Source organism: Crocodylus porosus, unplaced genomic scaffold (genome assembly GCF_001723895.1).
Source record: "Crocodylus porosus isolate Cpor-Errol unplaced genomic scaffold, CroPor_comp1, whole genome shotgun sequence".
NCBI lineage: Eukaryota > Metazoa > Chordata > Crocodylia > Crocodylidae > Crocodylus > Crocodylus porosus.
In genome coordinates, this window is record NW_017728886.1 from 117,634,972 (window position 1) to 117,658,420 (window position 23,449).

The window sequence follows — 23,449 nt, forward strand, 5'->3', positions numbered from 1 at the left end:
TTTGTGTTGTGTTGCTAATAGAGTGTGTGTCTGAGAGTTCTTCGCCTCCCGAGAAACAAACCGCAGCAATTTCTGCAACAAAAACTCCATTAATTATTTGACCCTTTAATATAAATAACCAGAAAATTAAAAAAAAAAAAAAGGTAAGCTTATTCATATTTTTCAAGCATTATGGAAATGTAAATCATTACCTTGTACCATACAGCAAAGGCAAGGACAAATTTGTAATAATTTAACAAATAATTATAATTTTATTAACTGTTCCTTATAATTCTATTAAATATGGGTATTTCCCCAATGTAACATTAGATATAAATTATTACAGATTTATATGCCTCTGCATGGAAAGATACATATATAAACAGATGCTGTAACTTGTCTTTCGATTCAGTTAGACTCTTTTCCTTTCCTCGAAGTAAAATTCCTATGAATTTCACTAATGCTGAATTCAGAAGTAGCATTTTCTAGTAAATTATTCCCCTTCACAAATGAAAAATGGATTGATTTAACTGAACAAGAAGTATTGCTGTTCTGCTCATTTGTCTCAACAGTAGGAAAAGTCTAATCCATTTGAAGTAAAAAAGTTTTTAGGGCACTCTCTACAGAAAATGGGTTGGCATGATTATTAATTGATACTCAGATCAGCTATAATCCAGCCTGGTCCAAGCCTGTGCCTAATGAGGCTGAACAAATATTTCAATTGTTGCCTTAAACTATTTGTAGAAGCAGAATTCATATTATTACAAAACAAAGAAGAGCAAGTGCTAGACCTCATTACAGAGCGGAGAAATGGTTGCTCCTCACATTTAATGCTGTCATTTATTTTAATTAACAGAAGATGCATACCATGGAGTCCCTTCATTACATAAAGCACAGGCTAATACCATGTTGGACCACCCCAAATCTAGCAATTGTATTAAAATGTTTTCATATTTAGGTGGAACATGCCTTGTTGGAACGTTTGTTCATTGCAAATATTTCTTTTGGAACAAAAACTTTTGTTTTGTGTTACAATTGCTTCCCCCTGCATTGGAAGACTAGGCTTTTTAATGTCTGTGATTGTTTTTAGACAGTGTTATCACCTGCATTTAAGTGTTCCATTTAATATGTGAACTGAAAACTGTAACCGACTGTGGGCATATCTACATGTATGCTGGACTGCGCAGTTGTTACTGAGCAGTCCCAGCACCACATGGGTCATTTCTGATACTACTGCGCAACAGCAATAAGCTGCTGCACAGTAGCTTGTTGCCACTGTGTGCAGTAGCATCAGCGCCATGGTTCGTGCCCACCAACACTATATCACCATAGCAACATAGCATTTCATGTAGATGTACTCTGTAAAGAAGATTTTACGTGTGTGTGTGTGTAAAAATTCTGCTTTTTTGCTCCTGGCACTAAATTCTATTTCAAATATAATTTTCTACATTTTCAGTTAGATATAATGACATTTAATTTTTTGAAGTCCTGTACACCCAGCCATATTCAGCCGTTTGTGGTAATATAACATTTGATATTTCTTAGCGTAGTTAATTGGACAGAAGGTGACTATAGGAACATTATACAACTTTCAAACTTTTTTGAAATGCAATAGAGGGGAAATGAAAGGTACACTGAAGCAAAACCTAACAGCTGAAGATCATATTGCAAGATTGATATTTACACCAGGCCTGCAGATGAGTTGAAGTTAAAAATTACAGGCTTTTGTTCTATCATTTGGAAAAACAGTGAAGGAGGTTACTGATATATTTTTATAGGCCTAGCATGCATGGCATCAGTTAAGGAAGAATTTGTGATTTAAAGCAGATCAAATTTTAAATGCAAAATAATCTATAAATCGTTGAATCAAAATATGTGCCAAAATTAGGTTCATTCAGTTTTTTATACCATAAGTAAAATATTTATCTTACAATCCTAAAAATAAAATCAATAAAAAAAATATTCCAAATTCAGTTGGGCTATTGCATCCACTTCATATTTTTTAAAGGGAATACTAAAACCTTCCAAAATAATATATAGCTACTGCAGTTCTCACTCAGGCCTCTGAAAATCTTATCAAAAGTATTGATAAATTTAGATCACTTTTCTACCATTTCGATTTATATATGGATTTTGCTGTCCCATTTTTTCCTTTTTAAAAACAGGGAAAAAAGAATGGATGGGAACCTAATTTTAAATTTTGCAAAACATATGTTAATGACCATAGATAAGCGCATGCCTTTCTAATATTCCACATTCTCTCTTATAACCATTCCAGCAAGTCACAAAGTAGACATTTGTAAGGCTGGGAATTTATCCATTATGCAAAAGCACTATAGTGAGAAAACATCCACAGATTTAAAAAGCATTAATACATCATTCATTATGAATATATATATTGCTCAATATGTTAACTAATCCAGTCATAACGCTAAACAAAGCTTTTATGCAATATCAGCTTGGAGTAATGAACTGACAAACATGTAGACATTTTAATTATATTGACATTTCTTTAACTACAAGTAGTTTTCCAAGACAGTTATATTGTAATTAAGAGATTGATCAACTTCAGAATGCTGGAGATACTAGCAGACCATCAAATTAAAAAACCATGAAGAAAGTGAAGGTCAAAATATGTGCAGGTAATCAGTTGTGATCTCTGCTGAAATCTGAGGTCTGTATACTTGAGAAACCCTTTTTTTTCCAAAAAAGAATGTCAAAACTTTCACAAAATGAATCAGGTCTTCATAAGAAAACATACCATTTGAATGCAAATGAGAGTTTGCAAACATTAATTTAAATTGTTAAAAGGGAACCTCGCCCCCAGACTCTCTATGGTATGAGTGTCTGTGTGCTGTACCTCTCCTTCAGGAAATCCTGGATTTGCCCAGGTCCCACCTACACACAGGATGACTCACTTGTATATCCACTGAATTACTGTGAGGAAGTCATTCCTTCCTGCACAAACTGAGGAGCTGTAAATGACCAGGACTCCACTTAAGCATGGTAAAAAAAATGTCACCCAGTTGCACATATCTGGTGGTGACCTATTGCTTGTGATCATATCATAGCCAAGCAGAGCATGCAATCTTCTGACAAATCATGCCTAGTATTAAACCTGCAGTTACGTCTCCCTCCCTGCCAAAGTGAATCTCAATTTTCTTCCCTTTTTCACAGAAGAAAGCCCTATTACAAGAATGACAGTTATTACCAAACTCACCAACTGTGGTATTTTTATTTTTGCTTTCAGCTATAAACTCACTTTTTGGTTTAATTGTGACTGAATACTGACTTGAGTTGAAGAGGAGAGAACACATTAGGGGGCTTCTTTACCAGAATCGACAAACTAGGTAAACAGTTTTTTGCTGCTCAGTAGCTTCAAGGTGAATGGGCACATGTAGAACTCAGAGGCAAGATAGCTTCCGTGGATGGAAACAAATCTGTTTGTATAACTGGGTTGCCTGCAGAGCTCAAGTTATTAAAAAGGATATCTAGGGATGTCTTTACCACCTGAAACTTTGCTGCCTAAGGCAAAAGCACTTTTTGAAGTTTATTGGCCATCCCTGCCATGCTGCCCCTGCCCTCTGACTTCCTGCTACAGTATAATGTTGCTTGTAACAATTCTCCTCATCCCACTTTCCCCCTAGGTCCCCTTCCATTCTGAGGAGATGAAGAACAAAGAAAAAAAAAAAATCATCTGCAATAACAAGATGACTTCACTTTTTATTTTTTTAATCTCTTACTGGGCTTTGCAGTTTCCTCTCTAATTGATGCTATTTTTAACTTACCTTTTCCAAGGGATCTTGAGATGCAATTTATTGATATATTTCTGCTTTCATGAAATTTGCCCTCACTGGGCAAGGGACAGTGACCTCCCAGATCTTAGAAGCAAGAAAGTGGAACAAACCCAGTGTTAAATGTCCTCTTTATATCCCTTTTGTACCCTCCTTGTAATGAAACAAGAATTGTGAGCTTCACTAGTCACCATTCTAGGTTTTAAAGAATAAAATTGCCTGCTGCTTTAACGTTTTAGGGGTTTTTTCCCCTTCCTAAAACACAGGGATCTTCAGTTATGATTCAAAATTTGTTTCATCTATAATAAAGGAGGTTTTGTTTGTCATTGGATTCTGGAAGCTCCCCAACCTCCTTTAATGAAGGGTATGATCTTGAAAACTTTTGTATTTTCTGTTGACCGGGACAGATTTAAAAAGTCTTGCAAAATGAAAACAATCTTCTATGACATAAATTGTTCAAACACAAGACTACAAGCATAGATTTCTATAAACCAGGGAACATTTGGACATGCAAATGAATTTTCCTTCTAATTTCCTGCAAGTATGGAGTAAGATTTCAGACTTGCAATCAGTTCCATGATTATGGACCTCCAAAGAGGATCAAGGTCTCTGGCATCTGAGTTAAAACAGCACGACACTTACTCAAAATATTAACAGTAACAGCTAAAAAATAGATACGGTGTGACTAAACACACAGGAATAGGTAGGAAAACACTTCTCACAAAACAACCAATCCCTCTCTGACCTCACAATCCTGATGCTTAAGGGAAATTTGCAAAACACCTGAAAAGACAAACAAACCTGGGAACAAAAATCATAAGCTTGCTGACCACTAAAAAACAAGGACTAAAATGCAGACATTGACTTAATGGCTCCTTATAATCAACCTGATCCCTGCTAATCTCGCCACTCCACAGGTGTTAATGACTCTCTTCCTTCTTAAACGCTCTTGCTCTTCTACTTACCATCTAGCATTTCTTCTTCATTTTTTTTTCTTGCTAGCTATTACTGTTAATATCTGATTTGCCTTATTTCACAGCCCAGCAAACTGCTTTTATTTACTTATGGAGTTTTATACAGACTGCTGTTCCACCAAAGCTTGAACAGTGCCTGCTTTTTTCTTAGACCTAAAGAAAGATACTGTGACAAGGGGCTGTTCTGAAGCTGACCTCTGTATCAGCCTACCCACCTATCTTTCCTGCCACAACTTGTTAATAAATAATTAAGTTGTTCATTAAGTGGGAGGCTGCTCTTCATCAGCCCAGCTATACCAGACAGTGCATACACACTCCAACCTCCCCTACACACATCCCATACCTCACAGGTGTTACTACCATCATCAACTCTATACACCCCTGGCATTGAACCCTCTGGCTCCTGTCTCTGCAACTTGCAGGCACTGAGTTCTCTGGCAACTGGTTTTCTGTGCCTCTCATGGATGCCTGGCTCCATATCTCTCCTAGAAACCTGGTTCTGCACCCCCTCAGCTGCACCCTTCTGGCGCTATGGGCTCACTGAACCCCTCTGGCTGCAGCCCTCTGGCACTATAGGCTTACTGTACCTGACACTGGGCTCTACCAGATCATATGCCCTCTCTCTCCAGGCACTAATGAGGCCTCCAAACCTCCCCTTCTAGCCTCATCCCAATCCTCCAGGGTAAACATGAACACAAACACAAGCCCCAAGCTATAACTTAAATACTAGCAAGAACAAAAGTGCTATGCCTCTTTAAGGGACAGACTTCCACTCAGAGTATCATGCCCCTGTTCTAGGTACCTGGGAGACTCCCTTTAGTCATGTAGCACCTAGACAGCAGAGCAGGCAAGCAGCACCAGGTCTCAAATAGCATCAGTAGGCAGGAGCTCCTTCCCTGTCAGTTGCCAGAGAAAGAGTGCATGTCTGGTAGCTATAGCCTGGGCTTATATATCCCAGAACTTTGCCTCCTGCCGGTCAGGTGATGTCAGCAGGTGTGGCCAGTTACTCTCTTCAACTGTTACCGTGGCAACCTGCAGCTGGGGAGTTTTGTTTGGCCTGCAGATTGCCCTGGGCAGGCTTCTTCAGCCTTAAAGAGCAGGCACCTCACTGCCCTCCTACATGTGCCTATATCCAAAAGTTGCCTAAATGTTCCAACTATGGATTTGATCCATTAGCCACACAAATCCTGCCTCTTCCAAATACAAAAATATATTTGTATGGATACAAATGGGAATGCTGATCCAATGATCCAAAAACTAGGCCAAGATGAACCTCAGCAAATTACCTTCTATAACACAAAAGAACAAAAAAGGAAACATTCCCAAACTGAAATGCCAACATAGAATCATTCTCACTTTATCAGGTCCTATTAGTCCCCAGGTTGTTTAAATCCAAAGTGGATCCTTTTGCTGTTTTGTTCAAGATGCACACCTTAATACAGCATAACATTTACTCCCATATCACACCCACCTTTTTCCCCCAAAAAATCAACCCTCCAAAAATTGGGTTGCATGTCTTAAACAAGGAAACTGATTTTCTTTGCCGTAATGGAAACATGGAGGGGCTGTGATGCAAAATGGCTGCTGCTTCCTTCTGGGATCTGAAGTAAGCAGGGGTGAAATCCAGTGTTAACCCTTTCACAGCTATTAATTGCCAGTAGCTTTTGGCTGAGCACCTAAAAACTGCTGTCAATTTATTAGCAGCTGTGAAAGGGTTAACATTTGACTCTGCCCCTGTTTGCTTGTTGCCCAGAGAAAATGGGCCGCTGCACAAGTTCTCCATTAATAAAATGCTAGCTTTGGGCTATGACCCCGGACAAATCTTTTTTTCTATATTCAGCCTTCCAAAAACAAGGTGTCTCACTAGGGATTACACCGTATGTGAGAAACTGTGGTCCTTTTTAATATCTGTTTGGAAACTTTAATCTATCTTCCTTAACTACACATTAGAAAACCACAAATGAATGGCTGAAATACATGTATTTCTATTTTTGACCATTGATAGACAACATATAAAATCATATTTCTTTGACAAATTCCCTTAAAATGTTTGTTATTATTATCATCATCGTCATCATCAGCATCAGCATCAGCATCATCACTGTTACTGTTTTATTTATTTATTGGTTTAATCACCTTATCTCTCCAAAATATGCTTTTTCTCTGAGCCTTGTTCTATACAGCCTTGCAACTCTTCCTTGGAGTTCAGACATGTCACCTCCAATTGTGGCTTTCCTGGCTTTATAACATCTTTACAATTACAAAATAACAATAGTAAAGAAGCCACTGCCAACTCAAGAAAACAAGCAAATTATCAGAATTCTCTTAGAGGCTATGGACAAGCATAATGTTATAGACAGTGATTTTAAAAATGGAAGATAACTTACTACTCAGGAACACTCTTCAGCTAAACTAATACAACTATTTTTCTGATAATTTTTACACTGGTATAAGCAAAGATAAAGTGGAATGAAACAGGTATGGATATACCGGTGCATGAGCAGAAAAACAAAATAGTTAGATTGGTTCAGTACCCACAGCAAAACAATCCGATTTAAAGCCAAAATAATATTTTCATCTTTTCCATAGCCGTGGTCAGTGCTTTCAGCAAATAACGTAAGGACATCTTGGATGCAAAGCACTAAACTGATATATAACAAAAAAGATTGATGTTTTATTCACAATTTTCAGTATTCTATATTTGAATGGATACAGTCTGGCAAAAAGCTCAGTAATTATGCTCCCTATAAATAGAACATTCTACCTTATTAAACAAAGCAGTTAAATTAACAGCTAAGAGATAAGGAAAGATGAAACATCAAATTAAGAATTCAAGATTTACTTTGAGCCCCCAAGGCCACTTTTTTCTTCTTGCTTCTTAAGTGAATGGCCACAGAAATGTGAATTACATTTTAACAAAGCAAAGAAGAAGCTAAAATTGTGAATAATTATGAAACAAAGAGGAATTATGATCCAAATTACCTTAGAGAGTGTACACTGCTGACCTAAAATAATACTAATAACAGTCATTACAATTTATTGCTCTAATATGGAGAGAAATTGGGAAACAGCTAGCTACTTTCTAAAACAATGAAATAAGACGAAATACATTTGCAATGTGTTTGATGAGAATTTGTACATATCATTGTAAATTTCTCTACCATTCTTCATTAATATAGTATTATTTTTATGGCTTGGAAATGAAAATGTTTGTTTGTATTTGTACACTGGTAACACTAGAGGAAGATTAAAGGTTTGTTTATTATATATTTTTCAAGACCAGAAAAAAAATAATGTTTAAGGTTTTTGGTAATATTTCACATGCTTGACACTTTAAATGTTCACAGCCTTACTGTGGAGAAGGGAAAAACCCATCTAATTCTAAGCCAATTGAATAAGGACTACATAATTTTGTTCAATATAAATTATTTTTCTGTGCAAACTATATACAGGTGGATTGGCATCTCAGATAGTGAGTGTTCTTTCTTTGGGAACAGGCAATTTGGACCATAATTTATACATATTACAAACACAGAAATTAAAATATAGTTATGAAATGACTGGATTTTCCACATATTTCATACAGTCCCCTACCAACAAACAGCAAGAAGGAGGAAAAATACACCCACCCTGAAGGATGGATAAATTATCATTTCTCAAAAAGTTGCTGCCCTTCAGGAGTGTGAACTGTTATCAAGCAGGTATGGCATCTTACCTTTTATAGTTTGTCAAATGGTAATAGAATCCCACCTAAATTCTGATTAAGCAGAAAAAGGGCTCCCAGCAGTGGAAAACCTGAAAATCACTATTACAAGCTAGATAGGAATAATTGTATAAAATTCTAACCGGCTTCTGCTGCCTGTTCTAAAGAAGGAAGGTGTGTTTCTTCACCCAGTATCTTCCATTTTTTGGACAATGAAGTTTGATATTACCTTCAGTTCTCCATGCTCCTAGCTGGCAGTTTTGGTCTGGCTGATAATCTAATAGTATTGTCATGATAATGTAACAAATCTTTTTCCTCTGAAATCTACAGAGAGAAAAAATAATCATCTTACACATGCAGTTTCAGAATGGTTTCCTCCCACGATTCATGTGTCATAGCTACAAGTAACTTTGCTTCCAGCATTAGTTGAGGGTAGAAGTCATCTGTCATCCAGAAGTGACAATATCCCTTATACATATTTATTATTTCCAAATAACACTCACCCATTTTTCAGTGGACAATCTCTCTATATATCTTCTTCAACTAAGTTTATATTTCTTTATCAATTGCCCTTAAACTAAGCCTGGCATGACAGGTAAAGAATGGATAGAAGCAATCAAGTGCGGTTTTGCAGGCTGTATATTTGTGAAATAATGCAATACAATGTCCTGTCATATACTGAGGGTGCAGCCCCCAGAACATGATTACTACAGTGTACTTTATCCAGGATTTTATTCTATGGTAAATTTACTCTGCATTAAGTACAGACACACTGGGTGTGTCTACATGAGATGCTTTACTGCACAGTAGTATAGTTTACTGTGCATTAAGCACGCATTTCATAAAGCTTACCGCTACTGACAAGTAAGGATGCTACTCAGGAGTAAATTTGCTACCTGCAAATGCAAGTATCAAATTTACTCACAATTAGTTACTGCGCAGTAGCGCACATGCCAACCGGGAGCAAGTTTGGTCAACTCTGCCTGAGGTTTGGTCAGCTCTAGCCTGAGGTTAGCCCCAGGACTCCAAGATGGGAGTCTCTCCTGTCCCAGGGTTAGGCTACCTCTATGGCAGCCCCTACCTCAGGCCCTTTAAAAGTTTGCAGGCATTTTGAACCCTGGAGCACACATGCAGGGAGCCTGAGGACACTCCAGGACCCTGTGTCCCTCTGGGCTGCCAAAACCCAGGTGTGCCTGTACCCTGTGTCTCGCTGGGCAGGCCAAAACCCAGACTGCCTGTACTCTGGTGCCACTGCTTTCCAAAAGACTGTCAGGCCCGCATGGTGCTACAAAGTGCTGCAAAGAGCTGCAGGCTCCAGCCAGGCCTGCCAGCACCCAGGTCCAGCTGCAGGCAGTTCCTGGCTGCTAGGGCCAGCTTCAGCTGCCCACAGCCCATCCTTAGCAGTCTGCTGGAGCCTGGAAGTATTGTGGGGCATTGCCTGTGCCACATGGCTGTTCTGTGCCCCTGTGCTGGGCACTGCAGGCATCTGTGCAGGCTCAGCAGCTCAGAGACAGCTGCGCAGAGGCCCAGAGAGCTGGCATGGGACTCCCAATGCCATAATCCTCACCCATGCCCATGCCCACTCCTATGCCACCTAGGGTCCCAGCTGATCCATGAAGGAGATGGGTGACCTCGTGGCACCATGGAGTGAAGGTGGAGGCACGGTGCCTGTTCACGTGGGGCAGGTGCTCCAATGCCCATGTCTATGAGGGGCTATCAGGCCAGATACAGAAGCATGGACATAACCAGTTGGCATGGCAGTGCCACATAAAGGTCCAGGCATTGCATGCACAATGGGTCACCATGACTGACTAACCACAATAAGCAGTCAGGGAGTACCCACAAGTACATACTTTTTATACAGCAACTGACAGCCATCCTCTTGCTCTGGGACCCAGGCCACAGCCATGCTGTGTACAGGAGCATGGGCAACCTTCCAGAGCATGTCACCAAGGGAGGGCCCCTTGGGCCTTCAGGGTCCCATCCCACTGAGCTCTCCCAGCTACAACCTCCATTAGAACCTGGGGGAGCCCGGGTCATCACCTGCTCCAACAGCTGCACAGCTTCAGCCCCAGCCATGAGGCATGGCTGGCCATGTCACCACTGGCCACCAACAGCACCAGCTCCTCCCTGGAGGAGGCCCCCAGCCAGCACCCAATCACCCTGCCATCTAAGGACACTGCCTAAAGGTGTACCATATCACTACCACCTGGGTCCGAGAAGAGCCACCAGCCATGCCATCTCTGGCCACATGGTAAACCCTGTAATGCAGGGAGAGACCTCCCTACCCTGGCCCCTGCTCCTGCTCCCCTTCCCCACCCAGCCCACCCACACTCTTGTGGCCCCAGGTTCCCCCCCTCCCCAGTTTGCAGGAGGCAGGAGACAGTGCAAAACTTTATTGATCAACCTGTACCCCCACAATTAGGTGGGCATAGGCCTTCCACATGCCCCCACCCTCCCCATGGGCCTGGAAGGAGGTCCTGCACTGCCTCCAACAGTCAGAAGCCTCTGACCCAGTCCTAACCCTGAGTTTCCCACCACCCACCCCCACCTACCTAGCCCCAAGCCTGCCAACCACCTCGGCTCCATGCAGGCACAGAGCCAGAGCTGCCTGGAGCAGAATCAGGACTGCACACTGGCCCTGCTGGCCCTGGACACCAATTGCCAGTATGGGAGGTATCCAGGCTTGGGGAAGACCAGCTGCCATCACCCCTGGGCAAGCTGCCCACCCACTGGGTGTGCCACAGCATATGCACCCACACAGGAACAGCCAGAGACCAGGGTGCTTGCCACCTGTCCCTGGGCTCTGCCCCCTAGGCACCCCCACCCCACAGTCTCCCAAACTGAGACAGCACACAAAGCACATTGTTGTAAATTGTTTGGACAAGGAAGTGGGTGTTTTATTGTTGGTGGATGGGATGGGTGGTAGAGGGGCTCTATTGTTGTGGGGAAGAGGGAAGGAGGCTCTGTTTGTTAGGGTGCTTGGGGAGGGGGGCTCCATTTGTTAGGGAGGGAGGGGAGAGGGGGGCTCCAGGACAGGTGGGGGTTGATGTGAAGGGAATAAAACTTGTTCTTCTGAGAGATGCCTGCAGTGAACATGGTGCTGGGGCGGACGGGAGTGGGGGGTTGGTGGGAGGTGGGCCAGGCTGGCTACAGCAGGGAGTGCTGGAGGAGGTGGTTGGCCAGCACTTCTCAGACCTGATCCCCTTGTCCTGGGTGGTAGGTGTGCAGCTTGCCTGGGGCCTTGGTGGGGAAGGCAGGGGGCCACAGGAGACCAGCCACTGTCACTGCCACCACAGGTGGTGCTTCTGGTGCCGGGAGGTCTCTGCCCACTGTGCCTCCTCCATCCAGGCCTCACAGAAGAACTCTCCCTGGACCTCACAGATGTTATGCAGCACAAAGGTATGACAATGACTCGGGGGGGTTATCCTTGGTGAAATCAAGGTGAGTGGTGAAGGTGTACCAGCATCCCTTGAGGCACTTGAAGGTACATTCCCCCTAGATGCAGGTCCAACCCAGGCACCAGTTAAAATGGGGCTGGTGAGGGTCCATCTGGCTGGTGTCAGGGCTACATGAGCCAGGGCAGGAGCAGGTAGGCGGGGTCTCCAGTGTGGCGGGGTGGAACCACCATAGTGCCCAGCTGCAGGTCCAGCACATCCAGCACAAAGCAGCCACTCACAGGACTGACCCACACAGGGTGAGGGCCCGGGGCAAATCAGCCCATGTGGGGCCCTGCTCCCGCTCTGATCCCATGGGCCCTGGACCTGAAGAAGCTGGCAGCATCAGTGGCAGGGGGAGGAAGGTAGCAAGTGGCTGGACTTGGAGCCACCACCCTGCCCAGCTCCATACCACCATTGCTCTGCCCCACTCTGCAGGGGCCCCCAAAGCACAGGTCCCAGGGCAGTCACCCTGATTTGGCCCTGGCCACTCAGCAACAGGGCTGGCAGGGCAGAGTTTCTCATGTGCATGCAGGCATATGAGAAGGGCTGTGGTGGTCCACAACAGCCTGAAGCACCAAAATGAAAGTCCCTCCAACTATAGTAAGGGCAGTCTCTGTGGGGTGGGCAGATGCTGGGTATGTGAGTCCTGTCCAGGGCCCTGATGCACTGGGGGGAATCCCAGGGCACAGAGCCCTACCACTACCACCAGACACTGTGTGTCTCAGCACATCCTGGAGGGGGCAGCACACCTCCAGGCCAGCCTGCCCAGCAGTGGCCTTGCCCATCCCAAAGAGATGGCCCACATAGTGGAGGCTGGCAGGCATGGCCAGCTTGAGCAGAGCAAAGACCAGCTGAGTGTTCACAGGGAATGATTTTCCAAAGCCATGATGCAGTGTCCTGGAAGGCAGGATTGAGTCAAAGTACATTTTAGCAACAACATTTGTTAACTGTCATCTTTTTCATCTCTAATATTTCTGAAGTCCTTGGTTCTTAATCTGTTAAAATACAATAAGCTAATGCATGAAAGGATACTGCAGCAAGACACAGCATTTAGAAAAAACTAATAAAAAATCAATGAAGGTATTTAACAGAGCACAAAAATAAATTACAATGAAACAAAAGAAAGCTCTCTTCCTTTTCTCTGCAGATGACAAATCAATCATTTGCAATATTGCAATGATAATTATGGCCACTGGAGTCTGTACCCATAGCCCCAAAATAGAAAAAGATAAGCGACTTTTGAATCTGTTGCACAGAAATAGGAGTGTGGGTAGGGCTAATTTTACTGAAAGAACAATCACAAAAATTAAAGCAGGAGAAACCTTAAGAATGAAGAGTTGTGGAGAATATGTTGTGGAAGCAATTTTCCACTGGAGAGCGATGAACCTGTCAAAATAGAGAGTTCACACAGGTGCACAGATAATGGGAATGAAAATTATATGATGTCTAGTAGCACCGTGCTAAGAAAACCTTAACTTGGAATAGTGTCAAGTGTGGCCAGCAATGATGAGCTGCAAAAGCTGTCACTGTATAAGGTCCTTACTGAATGAGGAATCTCAGGGTGACAAGAAAGATCAGCATTGCACTCTTCCATTTCACAGATGCTCCAGATGAGAAGTGATCTGAGCCTCGGTCACTGCCTCCTTCTTTGAGCCAGTGCCCTCTGGGGTTGGCTGAGTGCTCAGAGATGCCCAGCACTTAATATCACCATCCCTATAAGTGGAGCTGATCCTAGGGGGTGCCGGGCCCAAGGCATATCAGCCTGTGCAGGGCCTGTGTGGCAGCCTGTGTAGCTGCATGATGAGCAGCCAGAGCACAAAGTTGGGGTGGAGGGGGTGACGAGCAGCTGGAGAATGGACCAGTGGGGAAGGGGTGGCAAGCAGCCAGAGCATGAAGCTGCTGGCACGCAGCAGCCACAAGGAGTGGTGGCACCCTCAGTACATGCCAATGGCCCTGTCCATGGGCCTGTACAGCACTGTCTGCAGGGCTCGGAGTGGTCTCTCTGATTCACTCCCCCCCAAGGGATGGCTCTGCCTATAAGAAATGCAAATACAAAACAGTGTCCTCCTTCCCTTTCCTGGGATCTAGAGTCCATCACTGGCTCTTGAATTTCCTGCCACAAAGTCCTTCTTATTTGATTCTTCTACTCACTATCTTACGTCCCCACAGTCTAGGCTTCCTCCTGCATTCTCTCACAACCAAACACCTGAGACCAGTAGCTCCCCTGTGGGTCATTCCTTACATCCTGTTGTACACAGTTGGCTTTCTTCCTAGATCTTCCATCCCTACATCTGCTCTGTTTTCTGTCTGTCCCCTTCCCTAATCTCTCCTACCCCTCTAAAGGTGCTGTGCCCCTAGCATCTTTGAATTAATCATTTGGACTATATGAAGGAGAAAAAGTAGAAGTGCTATCCATTGCAAAGTTCTGCATGTTTTACAGCTGTATTTGCAAAAACAGCAAAGAAATTCTCTAGTTGCCATTCCTCATTTTCTATTTTCTGCAATGGAAATCTGAGTCTTATCTTGCACATATCTTATCTCTGCTCAAACTGCTCCTACTACTATACTGTCCCAAGACATACTCTAAAATACTGTTTGCACTGTGATATAATCTATTCCATAGCAACATATTGTATAGCATATTTTACAGCACAATATACCCTATTAAATGGGGCATATGCTTTTTATACCTTTTACCTTACACATTCCCATACAGCAGGTGAAATCTGTGCCCCATTAATTTTTTAATGGAACTTTCCATTGACAAATTTAATATGCAACAATGTATTGCCTAGAAAGGCACTCCAAAATTAAAGTGATATGGTTGCTATCTTGTCTGAGGTGATAAGAACATCCCTGCAGTGATAACAAAATCCCCATGGCAGTCTTATTACTATGCTTTAATTTTAGTATGTATTGCTGTTTGGCAGTAGTTTTCTAAGTGGAAAGAAACCATACGGTGTACTTTTATCTGTATTTCTGACTCTCACATTTTAATTCTTTTTAATAATCTCACCTATTACTACAAAAAAGTACTTTATTTATGTAGGGCAAACACTATGGCTTGGACTAGAAAGGCTTTGGATGATTTTCTTGTTTCATTCAGAGGCTATAGGCAAACCCTGGTAGAGAGATAGGGAAGTACTGGTGAGTATCAGAAGGGAGGGGGATGTGGGAATCTTACTCAAAAAAAGTCCCTGGCTCCTGCAGTATGGTCTGCTTGCCCCTATTGTTGCTCCTAAAGCAGCAACACAGTGTCAATGCACCTGACTGGTGCTGCAAACAGCAATAGTGAGTCTGCTGCTGCTGAGGTACAGACTTCCCCAGGGCATTGGCACCTGGAGCTGGGGCCCTCCCTTTCCCTGCCCCCCCGCCCCCTCCAAATTATGTTACTGGTTTAATTTCAAGCTTTTTATCTGAATGAACCTGAAAACCCCAACTATAAGTTTAGTCAATGATACCAAAATGTCATGCTTTTGAAAAAAGAAACCTAAATCAAATCTAGCAATGCATAGCAACAGTAATATTTATTAATAGTTTTAAATCAATATTCAGAGAAAGCATGGCCCAAATTTCTGAAGGCTCAAGCTAGGTAATGCTTGCATATTTTCATTTTTCATAATAAAATGTTCATTTGGCTCTGAATGTCCTCATGCTCTGAATTCAAGTCTAACTAAAGCTTACGTTTGGGTAGTTTTCTTTTTAGGCCCCAGTGGAAACTGTATGGTCTCTGAATATGTCACTGAGGCATTAAAATGAAACAGAAAGTTGAACATAAACTTTAGGTGCAAATTAAGGATATTATGTTCAATATTCTGTCCAATAGCAACAACAGGAATAATTTTAGAGAGAGAATTAACTCTTCAAGGATGCTTTATAATAAAATACAGTTTCTCAGCTTTTGACTAGTTTTCTAGCCATAGCAACTGACTCACAAAAAGGGGGAGTGGAGATGATGAACAGTGTATCATCTTCAGTCAATAGCTGCAAATCCCCTCCCACCCTGTCTTAATAAGTCTTGTTCCAAACTTTCAATGGACCTTCCAGGCCCTTACACAATTATATCAGACAGGGTCTGTTATTGTTGTTTTGTTTTGTTTTTTAATCTTCACAGCTTTTGCTGCAGGAGGCAGAGCATATTATGTATGTGCTGCCCCACTAGGCTAAACATTTTAGAAAGAGAATTATTACCCTAAGTTGAGTGCCTTGACCTGTAAAATGGCACAGCAGTAACCCAGGCTTGAACCCTGGAACTTCATAACTGTTAAAACTAGCTTAATATTGGAAATAGCATATTGGAAAGGGCATAAATTATACTTCCAGCTGTTAAATATATAAGTGGGAAATCCCCTACTAGCTTAAAGTTCATATATTTATCGTCACATGGAGTGGTACCTAAAAGCCCCTATTTTGTTAGTTCTGTAGATCAAAGAGAATTCCTGTCTCAAAGACCTTGCAATCTTTATTTCAGCATCTGGGATATGTTTTGCTTTAAAAACAAATGTAAACTGGGCCAAATAACTTATTGTTACAATTCACAGTTAACATGATCTATTTTGTTTTAATTGTTCATGCTTCCCATATTTCAGCTGATTAAATTGGCAGTTTATTACTTTCCATATGATTATGATAAAAGTCAAGACTTTGAAGGATGAAGTAGCTGAAACGCCCCACTTCACTAAAATAAATCATTTGCATTTCATAGCTACACTTAAAGGTGTGGAAGCCTCCACCCCCTACCCAGATACCATAACTAGCTTCTATATTCAGTGTACCTATAAGTACAAATAACCTCTTTCTCTATTCACAAGCTCCCTTTTTTCAGCATGTCTATTTAAGCATGTCTTTAATTTTATGTATTATACTTGCCTCCTTCTCAAAGTGAAGAGATTTATTACGCTCACTTGTTGAAAGACTTTCATTATTCAGGCTATTAGGTTGATTCATCCTCAAGTTTTGAAAGGTCAGCAGCAAGCCCACAAACAGCTTGACAAGGAACCAACCTTTGTAGATGAATATCAAATTTACGTGATATGATACTGCTCCTGTATTCCTGCAATTTGCAACAATCTATTTCACAGTGTGTCATTTAAAGATATCCGAGCACTGAATTATTCATGGTTTCAAACCATCCATAAATTGTTCAAAGGGATCCCCTTCATTGGGTACCCGTTCCCATTAAAATTATTTCAGTTGCAAATAATATATTTGTAATATAAGAGGATAACCAAGATCAGATTTAAATTTGAGTGAATACTTATTTCTCAATTATGTAATCCCAGATAGAGGCATTGCAAATAAACAAAAGTAATAATCACTCTACATTATCTGACTATTGATTGCCTTTGGTTTGGAACTGAAAGGAATAGAAGTGAAACATTCCCAGACCTGATAATCAGCCAGCTTGCTGAGCAAAATAAAGTTTAATTTAGGAGAATAATGTTTTTAAGCTATTAACCTTCATGACTAATTTAATTGCGAGCTCTTGGGGCAGTTAGTGATTAGTTTTGCATCACACAACAAGAAAGGCTGTAGCACTCAAAAAGAAGCAAAAAGCTCCCAGGCTCTGGCTTTCACTGATACAAGTGCTGGGTTTTGGTTGTAGCCATGTTGGTCTAAGGATATAGGCAGGCAAGGTTCTTTGAGCATGCGACTAACTGAGTAGTTGGAAAAAAGTTCTTAGCGAGGTTTCGGGTGCAGTCACCCTTTTTAAGGCATAGGGAATTTCTGCTTTTCTGAGACTCCAAAAATTGAGAGAAGCTAAAAGTGTGGCAGGATGTCAGTGAGAATGAAAATTGGTAGAAATTAGAAAGACAAAAGGGAAAGCAGAGAGGTAAAATAGACAGGGGAGGAGGAAAAGAGCAGGGGGGAAAAGGCTAAAAGGAAACATTACAGTGATAGAATACTAGATGGAAGAGGCTGTCAATGAAAAAGAAAATAGTTGGAGATCAGGAAAACAGGGATGAGAGAAGCTCAAAGCATGCGATGATGTAGTGAAAATATAAATAAGTAGAAAGGAGAAACAAAAGGTAAACTGGGGCGGGGGGAGAGAAAGCAAATCTCTGCCCTTTGTCTCCCTGATTTCCTACTATTTACTTCTTCCTCTTTCTTACCCTGTATTATTACGTCTAATGTTTCCCTTTGGCCTTTTTCCCCCCCATTTTCTTCCCCCTCCACCCCTGCTTTACCTTTTGTTTCTCCTTTCTACCTATTTATGTTTTCCACCTCCTTAGTCTATCTTCTTCTATGATGCTTGTCCCCTTCCCAGTCTGCCACATGCCCCACACATGTGGTAGCCATGGCACAGACTGGCCACATCTGATCTAGATGATCAGAAGAACATGGCGCTCCAACTACCACCAGCAATAGCTTGGAATAGCCCTCTTCCATCCAGTGCATTAGAGAACAAAAGAACTGTCCTGTGTGCATGTCAGCTAAGAAAAGATATCGTACAATACAAGAGGTGTTTCAGACTGAAAAATTACAGGATAATACATTTTAAAATAGAAGAGCCATGCTGGTTGGAATGGCCAAAATAAGTAACATTCATGAAACCATCAGCTTCTACTCCCACCCAAAAGATGAAATTGGCTGCCTGATACCAAAGCCTGACAAAAAAACTCATGCCATGCAGTACCTTAGTCATCCTCTGAATTATGACAGCATATTCTGAAAAGAAACAATAAAAGTTGGAAGTTTACAGAGATAAACTCTGTTTGTCTTGCCCATAGGCAAAAGCAGTATCATGGGAAAAGACAGAAAACATATCAGCTATAGCAATGCCAACAGATGTCACCATCAAGTGGTTCCAGTGTACCAAGAGATACTAATAAGCACCTGAGATGGGACAGCACACTGAAGCTCAGTGTAATGGCTAGGGCTGTGCGTGTTTCAGATCCGGAGAAGCTTCATAGGCTTCAGGGTCCAAAGCAGTATGCCCAGATTGAAGTGTTGGCTTTGTTAGGCTTTCCAAAGTAGTTCAGAGCTTACAAAGCGCTTTGGAAAAACTTCAGAGCCTCTTTGGAGATCCGGTCTTAGGGTATAATGGGGAACCAATGAAATATCTATAAGTTTTGTTGTTTTTTATCTGATTTGGATGAAACTTACAGGGATGGTAGCTTCTGCTGAGAGCATGAAGCCTGCTATGTTTCAAGAATATCAGTGCAGGGGTTCAGGGGGAACTGCACCCCAAATTCATGAAAGCAAAACTCATGTCACATGTATGTGTTACACCACAGTGGGGTCAAAGCTGCAGGGGTGGTGGCCCCTGATGAGGCCACAAAGCCTGCCAAGTTTCAAGGTGATAGGTTTGAGGGGAACTACACCTCAAGCTACTGACAGGCAAAACTTGTGACATAGATGACCCTGTGTGCGTTAAGGCTCAGCAGGCTGAAAACTGCAGGGGTGGAGGCCCCTGCTCAGGCCACAAATCCTGCCAGCTGTCGAGGAGATAGGTGCAGGGGTTCTGGGGCCCTGCACCCCTAGCTGCTGACAGGCAAAACTTGTGACATGGGTGCTTGTGCAACTGACTGTCTATGTCTTGGGGCAGCTGATTGTCTGTATTGATTATTTCCTGTCCTTAGTCTGTGGTTTTGTAGATGTTAATCATTGCCAATTAACTAATTATCTAGTAGCTATGTACTGTGTATTGAGCTGGTCCCTGAGTGAATTGTGATTGATTGATTGGTAACTGGTAACACAGTAGCTTAGCAGTCAGGCCTGCAGTAGTTCCTCCCCCTCCCCCCATGCCCCAAGACAGTTATACTGTGGTGTAACATATACATGTGACATGAGTTCTGCTTTCAAAAATTTGGGGAACAGTTCCCCCCGAACCCCTTCACTGATCTTCTTCAAACTTGGCTGGCTTCATGCTCTCAGTAGAGGCTGCCACCCCTGCAAGTTTCATCCAAATCGGACAAAAAACCATAAAGTTATAGATATTTCATTGATCCCTCCCATTATACCCTATGGCCAGATTTCCGAAGCTTCGGAGCCACTTCAGACAGATCACAGCGGGAACCCAGTCCAGAGCTCCGGATCAGATCCCTGGCATCTGAAGCAACCGGATCCAAAGCAAAAACAAATAGCTGCCTACTCGCACAGGCCTAGTAATGGCACCCAGTTTGTAACAACTATTAGGCCCCTTATACTGATTCTTCTGAGGCTGCTAAAATGGACTCTACAGGTTTTCAGGCTTGCTGGTCTGAGGAGCATCCAAGCATTGCCTCATAGTCTGGTATTACAGGTATACTTCTGGGGCATAGGCTCCCTGTTTTGCATCTCCTTCCTGAGATGTGGGACCTGGGACCCCATGGTTCGGCTACTCAGACCCCAGAACAGTGGTGATGTCAGGAGGTTCACCACTATCCATATCTGCTTTTTCTTGCATACTCTAGTCTACATTTCACCTCTCTGAGGACTAGTTAAAACAAGAGACACAAGCTTTGCAAAGGCTAAGTAAATACATCCAACTTATAAAAAGCAATGGAAATGTCTCTTAGGTATCCATATAGCAGGCATGATAATCAGATAGAGATACACATCACATACACAAAAATATCATTCTGCCTCATATTTATCACAATGACCATTGAGAGCCCTTGACAGTCTTCAGAGCTGAATGCTCTATCATATGCTGTTCATATGCAAAGGGAGGTGAAGGAACCCTATGTCTTTTAGAATTAGTCACCTTGCCACATACTTGCTTTTATGGTATGAGAAAAGGATGTCTTAGACAAAGGAGACCAACCATCACTATTGCATGCACAATGTTTTTATGTATTAGTAAGTCAGTTCCACAAGACTGGAAAAACTGTTTTGGGAGGAGTGGCAGACTACATGCAGTAAACGTGCTTCTTCTGCAGCAATACAGAAAATGGATGACTTTTTAAATGGTAACATTTCAGAGGATTTAATTGGTACATTTTCTTATAAGAACGATTTATGGCAATGTCTTATATACATATTACATGGAATTATGTATATAAAATTCTCAGATCAGGAGAAGTTTAGGTATGGAAGTATCTATTTTTCTATTCTTTCTTAGTCTGCTCATTGTTTTTCTGCTTAATTCATTATTGCTTTCATTTACATTTCTCTGCAACATGTGAATCCTTTTTCCTCCTTACTGTTCTTTTACTCAATATTCTATGGAGGTAAGTAAAGGTGGTTAATCCAAATTACTAATCTGCTTAAATTTGCAATCACATTAACTGCCTTTAATACAAATACAAATACCACAAAAATGTATTTAATATAATTGCACAATCCTAGCTTGTGCCTCCAGAGATCCTATGAATGGTTTCTCATTATTACCAATGGGTTATCATTTATTTTCAATTATTTTATTTCTTTGTATTATTATTGTGTTGGTGGTTACTTCTGATGCTAGCCTGCTTACAACTCCTTAAGTAGTTGTATAATATTGTTCTGAGTCACAACAAATTTTTGGCATAAAAACCATACAAGACAACAGCATTTCAGTGGTTCCACAGATGAGAAGGCGGGCCATTTGTATACCTTTCCTACCAACAACAAAGCTGGGATAGTTTAAAGAAACCAAGAAGCAGTCCAGGCAACAGCCAATGTCTTCATGTCTAGCCATTTCTTCTAGCAAATCCACCCCACCACACACCTCTCACCACGACATTTGAGGGTTAATTCAGTTGAGGCATTACTTTAAAAGCCATCCTAGAATACATCTACAGTGTTTGGAAACTGCTTCCCAATTAATATCCATTGCTTTTATGCCATGAACAGAATCCTTATCCCAATAAGCCCTAAAAATGTTCATAATAAATGGCTGGTTTTTTAATTATATTTTATGGTAGTCATTTTGTCACTTCTAAAGTGATTCTGCAGTATATAGAAAAATACTTTCTTCTTCTATGACATTTTTCATCCACATACCCCAAAGTACCCTGTTAATATTAACTGAACTTCATAGTTAATTTTTAATATCTCTACCCCATGTCAATACCAAAAATAATCAAGGACTGCTAACACACAAACCTTGCCTGTAGTCACTTTACCACAGGTGGTACCTTATAAGGCTCATCCATTTATTCAGGCTTCTACATGGATTTGCTGATAGCTAACAGCTCCAGGGCTCAGGGCTGACTGAAAGTTTTCCAGTGTGCTCAACATTTTGATCCTGTGAGCTGGATGAGTGGTATGGGACTGATCTGATCTGTGGGCTGGACCTCTTGCAGACTTGGAAGGTGGGGCTGGGCCCCCCACATGCCTGGATTGCATGCCATGTTGCCCTGGCCTAATCTAACATGTGGGGCCTCACTATTCAGCCTACCCAGAAATTCTGGAAGTAGGGGAGCAGCAATGCTGCCACCACTCCCCCACTACCAAATATTCAGACCCATGGGGAGCCCAGCTGGGCTGGATAATGTGGCTCTGTGGACCAGATCTGACCTGAGGCCTCAGGCTTGAGCACCCCAAATAGATTTTTTCAGTGCCTATATTCCACAGAAAAAAGGACTTTGTCAAAAAACCAAAGACTTAATATGTTGATAAAATAAAACAATTCACTGTTTAAGTGTCTTGTGCCCCAATTCTTCTCTATATCAAGGCTCCTTGGGTGCACTATATTTCCCAGATATACCAGGGTCAAGAACTATCATGATGTCTCTCAAGGGCTCAACAAGAGTAGAGACTGATAATGTAGTTGAGGAGCCTGTCCCACAGAAGAATGAGAGAATGGGATACAAAGACTATAACCCTCCTTAAGTATTTGTAGCAGTGTTTCTAAATTCAAAGCTTGGGGACATTTTTCTGAAAAGTTAAAAAAGGGAAAGACCACTTTCAGACCAGCTCTAAGATTGATTCACCAGGTAGTGGATATTGGCGATGCTCTTTTTTATGGAAGCCAGGTAATAAGTGGAAAACCGTCTCTAGGATTGCCCTTTGATTCTGACAATTGCTGGTGGTAGCAACAGTTTATTATTTGATTCATTTTTAACATGTTCCTAAAGATGGACATTTATCTAAAGGTTTAGGCATTTACTTTATAAATACGATTTTCAAACCTACTATTATAGACCTGGGTGACTTTCAAGATGCTTAAGAGATGAGACACTTTATACCCTATTGTATTTTTTTAATCAGCCACATCTAAGTACCAATGCTTCAGGGAAAACTAACCTTCATGATTTATGAGACTTATTTTCTTGTTGTCAGTAAGAATAGGATGCAGGTTGGTTCTACACAGCGACCAGGGCTCGTTTTAGGCAATGATATAGGTTGTTATCTGCATGCAGTATTTTAAAATCATAGTTCTTGCTGATCCTTTTTCACTCCTTTCATTATAATTCATACTTATGTCCCAGGTGATCACTGGAAGAGCATTTCAGAAGGAATGGAAGAGAGGTCACTAAGGGCATAGACAAGAAGAGCAGCTCCCAGCTCCCCACTTTAACTCCAAATGCTTTGCAGGAAGCATTCTGAGTTACAATGATCCTCTGGACAAAACAGAAGTTCACTGTTGGGTCCGAGGCAAGGAGAACCTATTTGCTTGCTGCAAACCTGACGCTGGTTTCCCCTAGCAAC